At 39.8% G+C, this 17,922-nt stretch overlaps 1 non-coding gene and 2 pseudogenes across 1 annotated transcript; all 3 read right to left on the reverse strand.

The window, feature by feature from the left end:
- Positions 1-11,443: 11,443 nt before the first annotated feature.
- On the reverse strand, positions 11,444-11,562 carry LOC120550115. The gene has a single exon (XR_005637591.1). It is a non-coding gene; the product is annotated as a 5S ribosomal RNA (ribosomal RNA).
- Positions 11,563-11,879: 317 nt separating this feature from the next.
- On the reverse strand, positions 11,880-11,998 carry LOC120550255 (annotated as a pseudogene).
- A 104-nt stretch (positions 11,999-12,102) lies between these two features.
- LOC120550419 lies at positions 12,103-12,211 on the reverse strand (annotated as a pseudogene).
- Between the last annotated feature and the right edge of the window lie 5,711 nt (positions 12,212-17,922).

Here is a 17,922-nt window from a genome sequence, read left to right on the forward strand (position 1 = left end):
CACATATTTTCCTTTTCAAAATCTCATACCATTTTTTCACTTTAATTTTACATACATTTGTTATTTTCACACCTTCACAAACATTAAACACCACCTGTTTATTTCCAGATATATCATCCGGACCCTCCAACAACGCAAGCCACTCAGGCTTCATACACAATTTTACTTTATTATAAATTTCACCTATAATTTTCTCTCTAAACAGCACACCTTTAAGTTTTAGTTCTCTACATATCGTTTTGGTCTCAATCTTTCCCTGGTTATTGCACAGATGAATGATGGACTGACAGTTGGCTTGTATTATAGCTTTATTGTAGATTGTTCTGTTTGCAAACAGAAATGCCGGGTTATGGATATAGGGGATCTGATTTACCTGTTCTTTCGTCACACACTCTAAATTCACACTAGGTAACACTTTCCTCCATCACCTCCCTGTAAAAGCCAGTGAGGTGACGGAGGCCATCCGCGGTGTGCACAACACACAAATTCACATCCCCACACGACCCAAACGCCCCCAATAAATCCCCAAAATATAATTTCCATACCGCCTCACACCCGCCATCCAAATATTTCCCTATCAATTTTACCCTCAGTGCATCCCTTTTAACCCTCACATCAATTAATTTCAAACCACCCTCTTTAACCCCATTAACCATGACCCTGTGCCGAACACACACCCCCTTTGACCTCCACAAAAACCCGTCAATCAAACCATTAATGCGCCCCACCGCCCAACTCGGTAAAAATGTAGTGCTCAAAACATGTGTAATAAGTGAGTGACAAAGAACATTTACAACAATTACCTTCCCCCTGACTAACAAACCCCTCATCCGCCACATATTCAACACCCCTTCCACCTTCTTTATCACCCCCTCCCACGTCTGCCTATCCGCCTCCTCCTCATCTGCCCCTATATACACCCCCAACACTTTTCGTGGAATTAACACCCGTGAAAACCCCCATGTTTCTGTCTGTGCAGTGTCTGATCCAAATGTAGTTATTTCTGACTTGCCTATGTTGACCTTTGCCCCTGATGCTGATTGATATTGCTGTAAATGTGTTATGAACCTATTAACTTCCTGACTGTTGGCTGTGAAAAAAATTATATCATCCGCATACTGCACCATTTTAACCCTGTTTCCTTTGCCTACCTCTACACCGTGAATGAGACTGTCCTCTGCCACCACTGCTGCCAGAGGTTCTGCAACCAGACTGTACAGCAATGATGACAGAGGACAGCCCTGTCTAATTGATCTCCCAATTCTCACCTTCTCCGTGTACCTACCATTACATTTCACTATGCTAAAAACATCCCTATACAACAACTCTATCCAACCTATCAAACCCTCCCCAAAACCAAACCTCCTCAAAATCCCAAACAAAAAAGAATGCTCCACCCTATCAAACGCCTTCATCAAATCAATCCCAATCCATACCCCTGTGCCCTCTGCCATTGTCCGTACTGTGTCTTTTATTGTAATTATTGAGTCTGTTATGTCCCTCCCTGGTATGCTGTAAGATTGTGTATGCCCTATGAGTTGATGAATAACTGTTTTGACTTTGTTTGCCAGAATTTTTGCCAGTATTTTATAGTCTGTATTGAGTAAGCTGATTGGTCTGTAATTGTCCAGATGAGTTTTATTTCCCTTCTTTTTGTAAAAAATGTTGATGACCCCCCCTGAAAATGATTCCGGTTTATTGTTCTGTTCCTGCATATGATGAAATATTTCCTTTTAATAATGGTTTAATTTTTTCTTTAAATTTTTTATAAAACTCAGCCGGTAGGCCATCCGCCCCGGGACTCTTATTCACATTCAAACCGTCAATTGCTAACTCCACATCCGCATCCGTAAACTCTGCATCACACCATTCCCTATCATCCTCTCCCAACCTCCGTTTCAAACTCCCCAACACACGATTCACACACACACTATCAGTCGCTTGACTAGCAAACAATTTCATATAATATTTCTTAATTTCCATCATTATTTCTAAATTATCTGTAGTTATTTCACCCTCCTCAGTTTCTAGTTCCGCTATATTAGTTTTATTTTGATAATTTTTTTCCACTCTTAAAAAGAATGCAGTGCATTTTTCCCCCTCTATATAATTTCTAATTTTGCTACGAATAGCAGCCCCCCTACATTTATACTCCTCTATACGCTTTAGTTGTGATTTAATTATTTCATATTTATCTGTATTATATGCTGGATTGATATCTAATTTAATTGTTTCATTATTTAATTCAATATATAATTTATTTTCTAAGGCTGTATCTATAATATATTTATCTTTACTATATTTAATACTTTTCTTTTTAATTCTTTCTTTAAACTCCTCCCACCACACCAACACATCATCATTCAAACCTATTTCCCACCTTGCATTATCTAACATTTTATTTATAATTAACACATAATTTTCATCTTCTAGATGACTGGTATTCAAGCACCATAAACCTCCCTTTCTTTTTTTCTCTTCTTTTGACAATTGACACGTATACAAACAATGATCACTCCAAACATTTTTAACATACTCCGGAATAAAAATCCATTTGCACATCATTGCAGTCGCTAAACATAAATCTATTCTGGTCTGTTTCATTATATTTAAAACCACCTGGTGACGGGAGAAAACCCTTTTGTCAGGATACGTTGCTCTCCATACATCACACAAATTTGTATCATTACACAACTTTTCTAATGTTTTTCTACTAATGTCTGTTTTAAACACATTGTTGTGTGAACAATCCATCTTTGTCTGAACTATATTAAAATCACCCACAATAATGGTATGTGGTGTCACCCACTTAGTTATCTGTTTTATAAAAACAGTTCTTTCCTTTTCTAGGTTTGGAGCATATATATTAATTAATCTAATCTCCGTTCCTTCAAAAACCATTGATAACACCAACATTCTCCCCACACCATCTCCATACACCAAATTCACATCACTCACTCTCTCATTCTTGCAAAACACAGCCACACCACCATTCGCTTGCACACCATTACTCACATACAATAGCCCCGGCCACCGTCCTCTCTGTTGTCTCTCCTCGTGCTCGTCCCACTTGGTCTCTTGTACGCAAAGTACATCAAACTGAACTGAATCCAGCAATGAATTCAGTTTGGTCACATTTTTCAGTCCATTTACATTTAGCGAGGCTAACAGCAACATGAGGATAATAGGTGCCAGGTGTGCCGCAACAAGCATTCAGTGTTTCATTTTGTGGAGTACGTCTTAGCCCCTCTCGTCCTAATTTTTCGTTTAGTTTTGTATGTTGGTACAGCAAATTCTGGCTGACTTGGTCCAATTAGATCAAACAGATCACAATCTTCCCCTAAACCTAAATCTAAGGATGTAGCTCGGGGCCTGTAAGGTGGTATTGGAGGAGCGGTTAGTATCTCGGACTTAGATTTTGGTTTCGTTTGCAATCCCGCAATTTGTTTGGGAGTAGGCGTACTGTGTTTCACCACGCCTCTCCCTCCCTCCTTACATCGTGCCAAAACTTCTTCAGTATTAAACTGAATTCCATCTAGACTGTCCGGATCAAAAGGTGCGCCGTCTACCGGACCCCCCACAGTCACGGTCTCCTGCACGGTCACATCTGACCTACTCACCACCGCCCCTTGTGCTACATCCTCCTCCTCCTCTTCCTCTTTCTCTTCACCACCCCCTCCCTGTTCTGGCTGTACATCCACATGAAAGCCTACGTCAACGCTCCCCTCAGCCGAATCACTCACCACATCAATTTTGTCAGCAATATCATTTTGTTCATCATCAGTTTTTTCACTAGCATTACAAATACAACCTGAATGTTTATTATGGCACACCTGGCACCTACTCACCTCCATCGTGCAGTCTCTGCTGTAATGTCCTTGTTCTTTACATCTGTAGCATGAAAACAGCGGACAGTCCTTCATCAGGTGCTCCGGGTCCAAACACAGCCTGCATGACTTGAATTGTCCATTGTGTAGCACTCTGAAAAACTGCGGTCCTTGCACCGTCGAAAACTTAGCCGAATAGGGCAGGGATTTCACCACCCCCTCGAATTTCACCTTAACGAACCGGGTCCCGTCCGCCACGTTCGTTCCTGGCCACATCCGCCGCCGAATCGCCGAAGTCGGTGTCACCCCCCAAATCCTCAGTTTATCCATTATTTAATTGTCACTGATGTAAGCTGGCAGCTTCATAAAAGACACCATCACCTCATTAACACACAAGTCTGTCACAGTCACCTCCACATCGCCCACCTGGAAGCCCTTCAGCATATTGATCTTCCCTTTCTCCTCCGTCAAAGTCACCTCATATTCATTTTTCTCGAACTGTCTGCACGCCAGCAGACCCCCAGCCAAAAAACGAACGGCAGTCAATAGCTCTAAGATTGGCAGTTCCTCTTGGGCCTGCACTTTCATGCGGACTGTCAGTTCCTGGCGATAACGATGTTCAACTTTGTGCTGGACAAAACCGCCCGTTCCGTCCGGTTTCATCCGCTTTTTCTCCGGTTCGTCTCCCTCCGAGCCTGTCCGTTCCGCCATACTGGTCGCCATCTTGTCCAGCCCTCTCGTGTCCGCAGCTTTCCCCGCCGGCTCCAACACTCGCGTCACCGCCAGTATCGTCTCCAGCTCAGGCTCCGCTGCCACGTTCACTTTTTGTTTCTCCGCCTCCACCACCGTGTGCCTCACCGTCTGCTCTATCCCCCGTGCCTCCGCCATTACTGGCCTCACCATGTGCTCCTCCTTACTCAAACCTTCCTGCTGCTTCCTCTCCTCTCCTTCGTGCTTGTTTTTATCCTCACCCCGTCTTAATAAACTCCTACTTCTGTCTCTCTGTGTCCCCTCCACCGAAACTTTCTTATCTCTCCCTGCCATTCCCCCCTTTTTTTTTTTTTGATTTTTTTAGATTTTTTACACAAAACACTCACACCTACAAAGAAAAGTGTCCCCCTGCAGCCTGTGCTGCTAGGGGGCAAAAACGAAACAAATGAAAACAAAAAAAACCCGTGTTTCAGGCAAAAAAACACAATCAAACAATTCACAAAACTCTGCTTTCTCACACACGTCCGCTCTCCTCACACACTCCTGCACACTGCTGCTGACTCCTCCCTCTCTCTGCACACACGTGGTCAGGTGGTATGTCCGTAAGCCATTAGAGCATGTGAACACAAGGTATTTATAGATAGTAAAATGCAATTACACTTGTGGTATAAATAAGGAGCAGAGCCCCTGCTGTTGAAAGTGTAGAATAAAAAGCTTACAGCACTGGGTATTCCCAGGCAGTCTCCCATCCAAGTACTGATCCGGCCCTACTCTGCTTAGCTTCTGAGATCAGACGAGATCGGGTGTGTTTTTTTTTTTTATCTTTTATTATCAAAATACAATTATATACATATACATCTTAGATCCAAATCAAAAACATCAAAGGTAAGAAAAAAAAAAAAAAAATCATTCCTTTACTAACTATTTCCTATACATTCTTGCTCACTATCCCACATTAAACCCCAAACCCTCCCCCTTAATCATCACAAACATCTCATTACTTCCCATAAAAGCCTCCTCAAAAAAAACCTCCCCAAGAACCATAAACATAGAAAAAAAAACTTTGAGCTGCCTCACAAAGAAACCCCACAAGTCCACCAATTTTCCTTCATAAAGGGCCAGGTTGCGTCTCAGAAAGACCGCACGCCGTGCCACACTCAAAATTAAATTAACCACACTTGTGTTAACTTTACCATAACTCTTTCCCACCCCAAACAAAAAAACATAATCCAACTCTTCCAAACTTATGCTATCAAAACCACAATTAACTTTTAGCATAGTTTTAAGTCTGACCTTAAAGTTTTGCAAAGCACCACATAACAAGAAAATATGTTCCATGTTTTCATCTTCCATGTGACACACTTGACACCTTCTACTCATAGATTTATTTATCTGGTGCAGCATGACCCCCGTAAAAAATCTCCTGTGTCTCAACCTGAAATCTAAATGAAACATGGCTGGCGCCGCAAACTTAATATCAACATTCTTCCAAATGTTACTTATTACATGATCTGGGAACAAAACCGCCCATACTTTCTCAGCCTCTGGCTTCTTAACTATCTGAGTCTTCAACATCTTATACCATACTTTAGTTTTAACTTGACCAATATCTGTCTTTTTCAAGCCCTGACACAGTGATAATCGCACCGTGGCATGCTGCACAGATGCATTGTCTTTTTTCAGTAGAACACACCATTCCTCTCTCATATTATTAGTGACCTTTGTACACAAAGAAAGGACAGTTTTTAATCTAAAGGGCCCACCGTTAAATTTAAGAGATCTACACATACTTGCACTTAAAATATAGAGTGTGGTCTAGACCTACTCTATCTGTAAAGTGTCTCGAGATAACTTATGTTATGATTTGATACTATAAATAAAATTGAATTGAATTGAATTGAACTTGCTAAATCCCCTTCATCATTACACCAAAAACTAATTCTCATACATTTTGCTTCCTCCATGGCTTTGTTTTCCAATTTTCTGCCATTATAAGTAAAAAAAGGACTGTGCAGGAAAGGTAGTTGTAGTACTTGCTCCTTCACATTACATATTGGTTCACACTTAGATAAAATCTTTCCCCATGCCTGCAACACTTCTTTATAAAAACTCGGCAGATGCTGCAGAGTTCTTGCTGCAAACAAACGGCATAGGTTAGTGTCATCCCCACACCCAAAGGTCAACAGGAATTTCTTAAAGCTCCCCTTCCATTTGGCCATACACCCCGGATTCAAATATTTTCCTACCAGTTTTACCCTTAAAGCATCCCTCTTAACCCCAATATCCATCAAGTTCAAGCCCCCTTTGCTGACATCATTTATCAAGATCTTATGACCAATGCATACTGCTTTAGAGCCCCATAAAAAATTGCTTGTCATTTTTGTCAATTTATCAAGAGCCCATCCCGGCATTGCACAGGAATCCAAAATGTGATTTAAAACTGAATATAAAAGAGCATTTAAAACCACTACCTTTCCTCTCAACAGCATTCCCCTCATTTTCCACATTCATTATTGACTCAATCTTTTTAATTACTACTGTCCATGTCAGATCATCTGCTTCACTTTCATTTTGCCCTATAAAAATCCCCAAAACTCTTCTGGGCGTATTTACCCTTTTAAAGCCCCATTTCTCACACTTATTTTCATCAATTCCAAAAACCGTTAATTCCGATTTCCCTATATTTATTTTTGCCCCGGAGGCCAATTCGTAATCCCTCATATGAATAAAAAACCTATCTAAGTCACAAACAGATTTTACAAAAATGTTAATATCGTCTGCATATTGTATTATTTTAACAGGAGTATCGCTGCTTAAAGCTACTCCCTGTATCTCTGTATTTTCTGTCATCATAACCGCTAAAGGTTCAGCTATCAAACTGTATAGTAGTGATGACAAAGGACACCCTTGTCTAATGGATCTACTCACTCTAAAAGTATCTGTCAACATGCCATTACATTTAACGCAACTAATAGCATTTTCATAAACTAATTTGATCCATTTAATAAAGTATTCCCCAAAACCAAGAGTTTCTAGAGTTCTAAATAAAAAGCTATGCTCCACCCTGTCAAAAGCTTTTTGTAAGTCCATTCCCAACCACAACCCCCCTGTTTTCGAGATTTCCCTAACCGTATCTTTTATCGTTAAAATTGAATCTGTTATTGTTCTCCCCGGTATACTATAGGACTGAGTCTCTCCTACTACAGACGCTATAACGTGTTTCACTTTATTTGCTAACATTTTTGTTAAAATTTTATAGTCTGAGTTAAGTAGACTTATTGGTCTATAATTCCCCAAATCAGTTTTCTCACCCTTGTTTTTATAAAAAATGGTTATGATCCCTTTAGCAAAATCAGATGGTACTCTTCCCTGTTCCGTCATAGTTTTAAAAACTAAAGACAAAATAGGAATTAAAAAGTTCTTAAATTTCTTATAAAATTCTGCTGTTAAGCCATCAGCCCCCGGGCTTTTATTGTTATTTAATGCTTCTATAGCCGCCTCTATCTCTACATCTGTAAAGTCTTGGTCACACCACATTTTATCCTCACTACTCAGTTTAGTTTTAAGAGCCGACAAGACTGTTCGTCGCCAAATTGTCAGTTGAAACGCTAGAAAATAAGACTTTGTAATAATCCTGTACTTGGCTTAGAATGTCAATGTTGTCGCTGATTAAAACACCTTGATCAGTCTTTAAAGCAGAAATAACAGTACGTTGTTGACTTGACTTTTCAAGTCTTAAAAAATACCCCGTACATTTCTCCCCTTCCATGACATGTTGTACCCGACACCTAATAGCTGCCCCCCGACACTTCTGTATTTCCATACCCTCTAAACACTTTTTAACACATTCATATTTTTCTGTACTTTCAATTTGCTGTTGTTCTAGTAACAGCTCTTCTGTCTTTAACTCTTCCCTTAATTTCTTCTCCAAAAGACCCTCCCTCCACTTCTTATTAATACTAAAGTTGATACACTTCTTCTTGAGTCGCACTTTAAAATCACTCCACCACTGCAGTACATCGTCCGAGAAACACATCTCATCATTTGCATCCTTCATAAAACGTGTCATGCACTCAATAAATGCTTTGTCTTCCAGTAAACTGGAATTCAAACACCACGTACCCCCTCCCCTTTTCCTCTGCATGGTGTCTAATTCACAGGAAAAGGTGCAATGGTCACTCCATACGTTGTGTTCATAACGTGGGTTCACAAAGGCCCTACATATGGATGCCGTACACAGACATAGGTCTATTCGTGATTGTTTTAAAATTCCATTAACAATCTGTTTCCTGGAAAATGTCCTCATGTTTGGGAACGAATTCCTCCACACATCACACAAACCTCGCTCCGCCTGTAGTCGTAAAAGTTCTTTTCTGCTGACATCTCCTTTAAAAACATTTTGATAAGAGATATCAAGTCTCGATTGTACCACATTAAAATCTCCCAAAACAACCGTACTATATGTACACCAATGTCCCAAGCTTTTAAAAAAAGCATTCCTGTCCTTTTCCACATTTGGAGCATACACATTGATTATTCTAATCAGGTGTTCATTATGTATGCAATCCATCACCAACATTCTCACCTCCTTGTCCTTATGAATAAGAGTAACATCCCTTATATTTGTCATATGGAATAAAATTGCTACTCCACCCTTTCTGTCATGTCCATTACTCACATAAAAAAGTCCCTTCCACTTTTGAGTAACTTTCTCTAAAATTGACTCATCCCACTTTGTCTCCTGTAAACATAAAATGTCACAGGATACAGTTGTTAAAATGGAGTCCAATTTATCAGAAGACCTCAGCCCATTCGCATTGATGGAGGAGAAAAACAACATAAGAGATAACAAATGAAAGGACATTTTAACATAAATGGCTTTGTAAGTATTATTTGTCTCCCATTCTGGAGATTCGTTTTGTGTTTTTTTTTTTTGTCTTTGATGATAGTGGTATCTGCCGGTTCAGTTTTTGTTTATACGGCAAAAAATCTGCCAAATTGGGTGTGGGAGTTACATCATAGTTTACAATATTCCTCTGATTACCAGACAAAGATGCGACAACGGACTCCTGACTGTCAGGCACCGGATTTAAACGGTCTAGCGATCCCGCATCTAGGGAGGAGGAAACCAGACTGGCTGGCAGCCTGCCTCCTCCACCCTTGCTGCTTCGCACTACACACTCGGCGTCTGTGCTCACAGTAACCTGGTCAGTCAGGCAGTCTATGGCAAGTCTCTCCTCAGACTGTGCCCTCAGCTCAAACTGCCCTGTCTCATTCACCAACATCTCCAAACCCTCATCAGTTCCATCTTGATGTTCACTCCCACTTGCCCCACCGGCACTTTCTCCCTGCTGTCCCACATCCAAATCACCCAAATCGACATCATCCTCACTTTCAACTTCACTAAAGGAACAGATACACAAAGCCATTTTATTAAAACATACCTTACACTTACTCACCTCCGCAGTGCACTCCTTGGCATAATGTCCCTGTTCCTTACAGCGGTAACAATAAAAGTCCAGACAGTTCCTCATTTCGTGGTCTGGTTTCATGCAAATTCTGCACGTTTTCACTTGTAGAGCGTGTATGACTCTGAAGAAAAAATCTCCTTCCACCGTATTGAACTTTGTCGAATAGGGCAGTGATTTAACTCCATTTTCAAACCTGATTCTGACAAAGCGGGTCCCGTCAGCCACATTTGTCCCCGGCCACATTCTCCGTATAATCGGGGACACTGGTATTACCCCCCATAAGTTCAGTCTGTTGAAGATTTCGCCATCTGACACACATGCTGGCAACTGCATAAATGACCCCACGACCTAATTTTTCATCAAGTCTGTAACACGCGATACGTATGGCCATACAAAAAGCCCTCCAAGATTTTCTTTTTTCCTGCTTCTGTACTCAAAGTAACTTCATATCTGTTGAAACCCAGTTTGCGACACGCCATTATTCCTCCACACAGAAATCTGACAGTTTTCATTAACTCCAGCGGTCGAATTTCTTCCTCTCCTAAAACGTCAACCTGAACCGTCAAGTGTTTGTCATATTTTTTCTCGGGCTGTTCTGCCCTGGTATCCACCGTTTTCCTCGTCTCCACCGGATTCTCCTGCGCCTCCATTCTCGCCGTTTGCTCCCGCAGCTCCCCTCCGCTCAGATTTTCTTTTTCGTTGTTGCCCCTCCTTTACCATCTCCAGCTCTTGCTGTATTGTGTCTTCCTCCGTCTGCTTCCCCTCGTCCTCACCCACAATGTCCACCGTCCTCTTTTCCTCTTCGTCTGTCCTCTGCTGCAGCAACTGCTGCTGCTGTTGTATCTCTGCTCCTCTCACCCGCTGCAGCACCTGTCTCTCCCCCTCAGCTGTGTCCTGGTCTTTCGCCGCACTCGCCCTCGATAATGCCTCCACGTTGATTATTGCTGTTTCAACATTCGTCTCCATTGTTAAAACTCGTTTTTGTTCTTGTGTGATATTGGAAAAAAACCTTTGATGGCTGCTGTTCAACCATTCTTTTTTTAATTCCACAGCTTATCAACTGTTCTCTCTTCGTGTTTTCCTTCTGCTCCAGCAGTTTATGGCTCTCCGCCATATGTTGAAGGAAAAAAGAAAACGAAAAAAGTTTCAAACAAAAAACACTAACCCCCAAGCAGCTATTGCTGCAAGGGGGCCGAAAAAAACCCAAAATAAATAAAAAATTGAACAAACAAAATGGAGCACGCTGTGGCACTTCCTGGTCTGACTGCACACTGCGCTCACACACACTCACTGACAAAAGGGGCGTGTTCAGGGTGGTATGGCCGTAAGCCATTAGAGCATGTGAACACAAGTTATTTAGCGATGGTAAAATTCAATTACACTTGTGGTATAAATTAGGAGTAGAGCCCCTGCTGTTGTAAAATGGTAATAAACAGCTTACAGCACCGGGTATTCCCAGGCAGTCTCCCATCCAAGTACTGACCCGGCCCTACCTTGCTTAGCTTCCGAGATCAAACGAGATCGGGCGTGTTCACGTTGGTATGGCCGTAAGCCATTAGAGCATGTGAACACAAGTTATTTAGAGATGGTAAAATTCAATTACGCTTGTGGTATAAATAAGGAGCAGAACCCCTGCTGTTGTAAAACCGGAATAAAAAGCTTACAGCACAGGGTATTCCCAGGCAATCTCCCATCCAAGTACTGACCCGGCCCTACCTTGCTTAGCTTCCGAGATCAGAGGTGTTCAGGGTTGTATGGCCGTAAGCCATTAAAGAAGGTGAAAACAGGCTATTTATAGATGGTAAAATGCAATGACACTTGTGGTATAAGTTAGGAGCAGAGCCCCTGCTGTTGTAAAATGGTAATAAACGGCTTAGAGCACCGGGTATTACCAGGCAGTCTCCCATCCAAGTACTGACCCGGCCCTACCTTGCTTAGCTTCCGAGATCAAACGAGATCGGGCGTGTTCAGGGTGGTATGGCCGTAAGCCATTAGAGCAGGTGAACACAAGGTATTTATAGATGGCAAAATGCAATGACACTTGTGGTATAAATTAGGAGCACAGACCCTGCTCTTGAAAGTGTAGAATAAAAAGCTTACAGCACCGGGTATTCCCAGGCAGTCTCCCATCCAAGTACTGACCCGGCCCTACCTTGCTTACCTTCCGAGATCAAGCGTGTTCACGGTGGTATGGCCGTAAGCCATTAGAGTAGGTGAACACAAGGTATTTATACATGGTAAAATGCAAGTATACTTGTGGTATATAGAAGGAGCATAGCCCCTGCTGTTGTACAGTGGGAATAAAAAGCTTACAGCACCGGGTATTTCCAGGCAGTGTCCCATCCAAGTACTGACCCAGCCCTACTCTGCTTAGCTTCCGAGATCAGATGAGATCGGGCATGTTTTTTTTTAGTTTTTTTTTATCTTTTATTATCAAAAATTCCACGTTATATATAAAACACAAACTATTTAAAATCAAATAGTCAAAATAAAACACAAATAAACACATAAATCAGTCATTCAGAAAATAACACAAAAAACATTCTTCACTGAATTTTAACTGAATAAACTCATAAAATCATAAACACATAAAATTAAAGATAAACAAATCAAATAAAACATTCAAGATTAGACTCATTTAACTCATAAACTCAAATATAAAACAAAACCATATAACCACTCATGGTTAAATCATAAACTCAAATATAAACAAAACCAAATTACCACTTAAGGTTAAATCATAAAATCAAATATAAACAAAACCAAATAACCACTGAAGGTCAAAATCATTAACTCATAAACTCAAACATAAACAAAACCAAATAACCACTCATTGTTAAATCATAAACTCAAATATAAACAAAACCAAAAAGCCACTTAGGATTAAAACATAAAATCAAATATAAACAAAACCAAATAACCACTCATGGTTAAATCATATACTCAAATATAAAACAAAACCAAAAAGCCACTTAGGGTTAAATCATAAAATCAAATATAAACCAAACCAAATAACCATTTAGGGTTAAATCATAAAATCAAATATAAACACAACCAAGTAACCACTGAAGGTCAAAATCATAAACTCAAATATAGAACAAAACCACAAAACCACTTAGGATTAAATCATAAAATCAAATATAAACAAAACCAAATAACCACTGAAGATCAAAATCATAAACTCATTAAACTCAAATATAAACAAAACCAAAAAGCCACTTAGGATTAAATCATAAAATCAAAAATAAACAAAACCAAATAACCACTCATGGTGAAATCATAAACTCAAATATAAAACAAAACCAAAAAGCCACTTAGGATTAAATCATAAAATCAAATATAAACAAAACCAAATAACCACTGAAGATCAAAATCATAAACTCATAAACTCAAAGATAAACAAAACCAAATAACCACTCATGGTTAAATCATAAACTTAAATATAAACAAAACCAAATAACCATTCAAGGTTAAACTCATAAACTCAAAAAATTAAATAAACTCAACTTCCAAAATATCCATATAGTTAAAATAAAGGACAAACAAAACAAACACTAGATACTAAACAAACAATAGAAGAAACAAAATCAAACAAACCAAACTAAAACAACAAACCTGCATTCATTCCACCCACATAGAAACACCCTACCCCTGTTCATGCATTCTCTCTCACATCCATCTTAACCAACTGAAAAGTCTATCAAAATAAACACAAAACCACTAACCCTTCTTCAATCACCATGTGTCCTAAAACAATCTTTTTACTAGTGCATCACACATACCTCACTTCCACACTCTATCTACATTTAACTTAAATTAAAGTAAATAATAATTCCCCTCCCTCAATTGAAAATAAATCATTCCCTCCCATGAATGCATCTACAAAGAAATCAACCCCTTTTACAAAAAATAAATGAAAATGAGCCTTAAGTTGGCAACAAAACAAAACCCATACATCCAAATGCCTTCCCTCATAAAAGGCTACATTCCTCCTTAGGAATAAAGACCTTTGTGATAGGCACAGGACAATATTAACAATATCAGTATTGACTCCTTCCTTTTTAGGCACACCAAACATCAGGGCCATAAACCACTCATCATCATTATCAAACTCAAGTTTACATTTTTTAAACAATAGCACTCTCAAATTATCCATATATACACACAATTTTGGACAATCCAAAAATATATGCTCAATAGTCTCTACCTATACCTTACACACTGAACATTCCCTACTTATGCTGTGATTTATCTGATGTAATATTACTGCCGGGTAAATTCTCCTGTGTCTAATTTTGAAGTCTAATGCAAACATTGCCGGTGATGAAAATGGTACTACTATGTGCTCCCAAATTCTTCTTTCTATTATACTGTTAAAAATGGTCATCCATATTTTATTTGCAGTTGGTATTTTGATAATTCTGTCAATTAATATTGCATACCATTTTTTACTCTTTATTTTATTGATGTATTCTGTTTTATCTCCTGTACACAAAGTAAAATCTACTGTCGCCCTCTCATTCATCCCATCCGCACCTCTCAACAAAATCAACCATTCATCTTTCATACATGCTCTTACTTTATCACAAATCTCCTCTAACACTTTCACTCGAACACTCTCGCATCAATTCTCCCCCGATTATTGTATATATGGACTATGGTCTGGCAGTTTGCATCCTGTAAAGCTTTGTTATTTATGGTCCTATTCTGATACTGAAAAGCCGGGTTATTGAGAAATGGTATTTGATTAACTTGTTCTTTAGTCACACACACAACATTCACACACGGAAGCACTTCCGCCCATGACCTACCATCATTTTAAACCCCTCAGTTTCCACATATTAAGTACCTTTTCCACCTTTTTGATCACCCCCTCCCATGTCTGTCTATCTGCACCTTCCTCATCTGCCCCTATGTATACTCCTAAAACCTTACGTGGACTAAACACCCTGGTGAATCCCCATGTTTCTGTCTGTGATGAATCTGCTCCAAATTTAGTTATTTCTGACTTACTGCTATTGACTCTTGCTCCTGATGCTAACTGATATTCCTGTAAATGTGTAATGAACCTATTGACCTCCTGATTATTGTCTGCAAAAAAATGAATGTCGTCTGCATATTGTACCACCGTTACCCTGTTATCTTTACCTACTTCTACACCGTGAATGTGCCCGTCCTCTCCCACCATTGCTGCCAGAGGTTCTGCAACCAAACTGTACAGCAATGATGACAGAGGACACCCCTGTCTAATTGACCTATCTATCCTCACCACCTCTGTGTATCCACCATTGCATTTCACCACACTATATACATCCCTGTATAATAACCTAATCCAATTTACTAGTCTATCCCCAAACCCAAATGACTCTAACGTTTTAAATAAAAAAGAATGCTCTACCCTATCGAATGCTTTCATTAAATCTATCCCTATCCATATCCCCCCCCCCTGCCGCCATAGTCCGTACTGTATTTTTTATTGTAGTTATTGAGTCTGTTATATCCCTCCCTGGCACTGCATGAAAAGTGGGATTTCCGTCCCCGTAAATGCCTGTAAACGCCCGGAAATCCCCCTAATTTTCGGCAGTTATCGACAATTTACAGGCTGTGAACGTCACGTTCGTCTGTGCCACATATTGTCGGAAACGAACCATGACGTATGTGGAGAGCCCCTGCGGAGGTGCTAATGGATCTAATTAGAATATGAATAGGCGCCTGGCCAGAGAACGTCTGGCCTGGCTGGAATTTCCTCACTCACTATTGGATGAAACCACTACTTTTAAACAAGAAAAATCTCTCGTGATTGGTTCACAGGTCTGTCACGGGTTAGGCTATTGGTCAACCTGGGCCATCATTATTATATTAATAAAATTTTATATATATATTTATTTATGCATTATATATATATTTATTTATGTATATATATTTATTTCATATATGCTATGTTGTATATTCATGTCATGATTATCATAGTTAAAATGATTTGTCAGGAACGTGCTGTTTATTCAAAGATATAGCTTTATTGACACAAAACACAGACAGAAAAAAACTGCGTACAAAGCATCGGAGACACACAGCACACACAACAAATATCCCACGCTCACGAGAAGCCGCACCGTCCACACCTAACCCGCGGCTGCCTCGGAGCTGTTGGTAACCGGCAGCATTCTGTCTATTTAGCAGACGTCTGTGGTGCGTTGTCCTGGATGTCTATGTGGCGCACTTCCAAATGCCCACCTCACCCGCAGCCAGCACACAGTCTCGTTATGAGGCGAGGTTAGTCTGTAAAAAAAAAAAAAACTATGGTTAAGATCGGTATCTATTAACGTATCTATGCCCTTATACAGAAGAATTAATGAAATTCATTCAATGAAAGCATATTCTTTAAATCTTATCCTTGCTCCGGTTCGTAGCGCCTGCTACAGTTTATCTCAGAGTTGTGAAGACGGCGACTGCTTCCTGTAAATTACGAGATAAAAAATATATATACTTTTATAAAACAACATCACCAGCTTAGCTCTGTAATGAATGGTGCTGAAAGCAGCCACAGCTCTGTGCTGCTCGCGTTTAAACTTGGTGGGGTTTAAAACATTACTGCCAAGTCTAAGTAGCCTGTTTAACATCCAAAGACATTGTACGATCAAGAGTTAATAAACAGTACAGACTAGCTCGCCGTTTCATTAATAATTATATACTTACGTTGTCTTCTTCTTTTCTGTGAGCGCATCTTTGGAGAGTGTACCGACAACTCTTTTACCAGTTGGCCTGAAATATTCCCATATTTCGGAAGTTTTTGCTCTAACTCTCTCTAATTTTTTTCAAATGGAAGCAGTGAGGGCGGGGCAGAGTGATAGAGAGAGACCGTGGAGCAGATTAACCAGCAGGGCGCGAACAGCGCACACACTGGTGTGGAGGTGAATTACAGTGAGTTATAATGGATTACTGGGAAATGTTAATAAAAGCACAATTGAAGTCAGGCCATTTCAGCAGAGCCAACCGCTTCATATGCTATGGACATGTGAATATGGTGCTGTATTTGCCAGTATTTTAAGAAGAGAAATGGTTGGGACCTTGTCATGCAATGACAAACCTGATATGCTTTATGTGAAGCCCAGTGTTTTGGTGTCAGCAGAAAGACTTCTCTTAGAAAACTGTACAGTGGAGCCTCTGTCTCCATTCCACCAGACAATGTTGGATGAGCAAGACCAAAGACTGTAGTCATGTCACTATGCTCAGTGGTTGAGCTAGCACATTTTACCTTTGTGGCAAAGCCTGATTAAAACAAATTGTTGAAATAAATTATTTTGTGTATCTTTTTTACATAACATTGGTCATTGCTAATGACATACAAAGTAATTAATCCAGCATACTTCCATTAAATAAATCAATTCAAGCTAAAATTGAAGAGTCTACAATTAGGCTATACTGAGTCTGATCTATTTTAAGAGATTTTCTTAAAATTAAGTTAATACCTTTTAGAAAAATGTCACCTGGGGTAAAACTCCCCCTGCTACCCTGATTTGCATTTGTATAGCTCACAGCATTTTCATTTACATGTGAAAGCCTCCCCTAGAATTAGAGGGAGTGGGGGTCATGGGGGGACAACTGCCAAGCAAGGCCCACGTCAATTTCCGACAATTTTCGGCAGTTTTTGGTGTTGCCTGTAAATTGCCGTGTACAGCCGTAAACCTGAAGTTCCACGACAATCTACAGTGCCGCATACTGACGAAAATCCCACTTTTCATGCAGTGTGGTATGCTGTAAGATTGTCCCTCCCCCACTATGTTATTGATGACCATTTTTATTTTATTTGCCAGTAATTTTGCTAATATTTTATAATATGTATTTAATACGCTAATTGGTCTATAGTTATCTAAATTATTTGTATCCCCTTTCTTTTTATAAAAAATATTGAT

Source organism: Perca fluviatilis, chromosome 20 (genome assembly GCF_010015445.1).
Source record: "Perca fluviatilis chromosome 20, GENO_Pfluv_1.0, whole genome shotgun sequence".
NCBI lineage: Eukaryota > Metazoa > Chordata > Actinopteri > Perciformes > Percidae > Perca > Perca fluviatilis.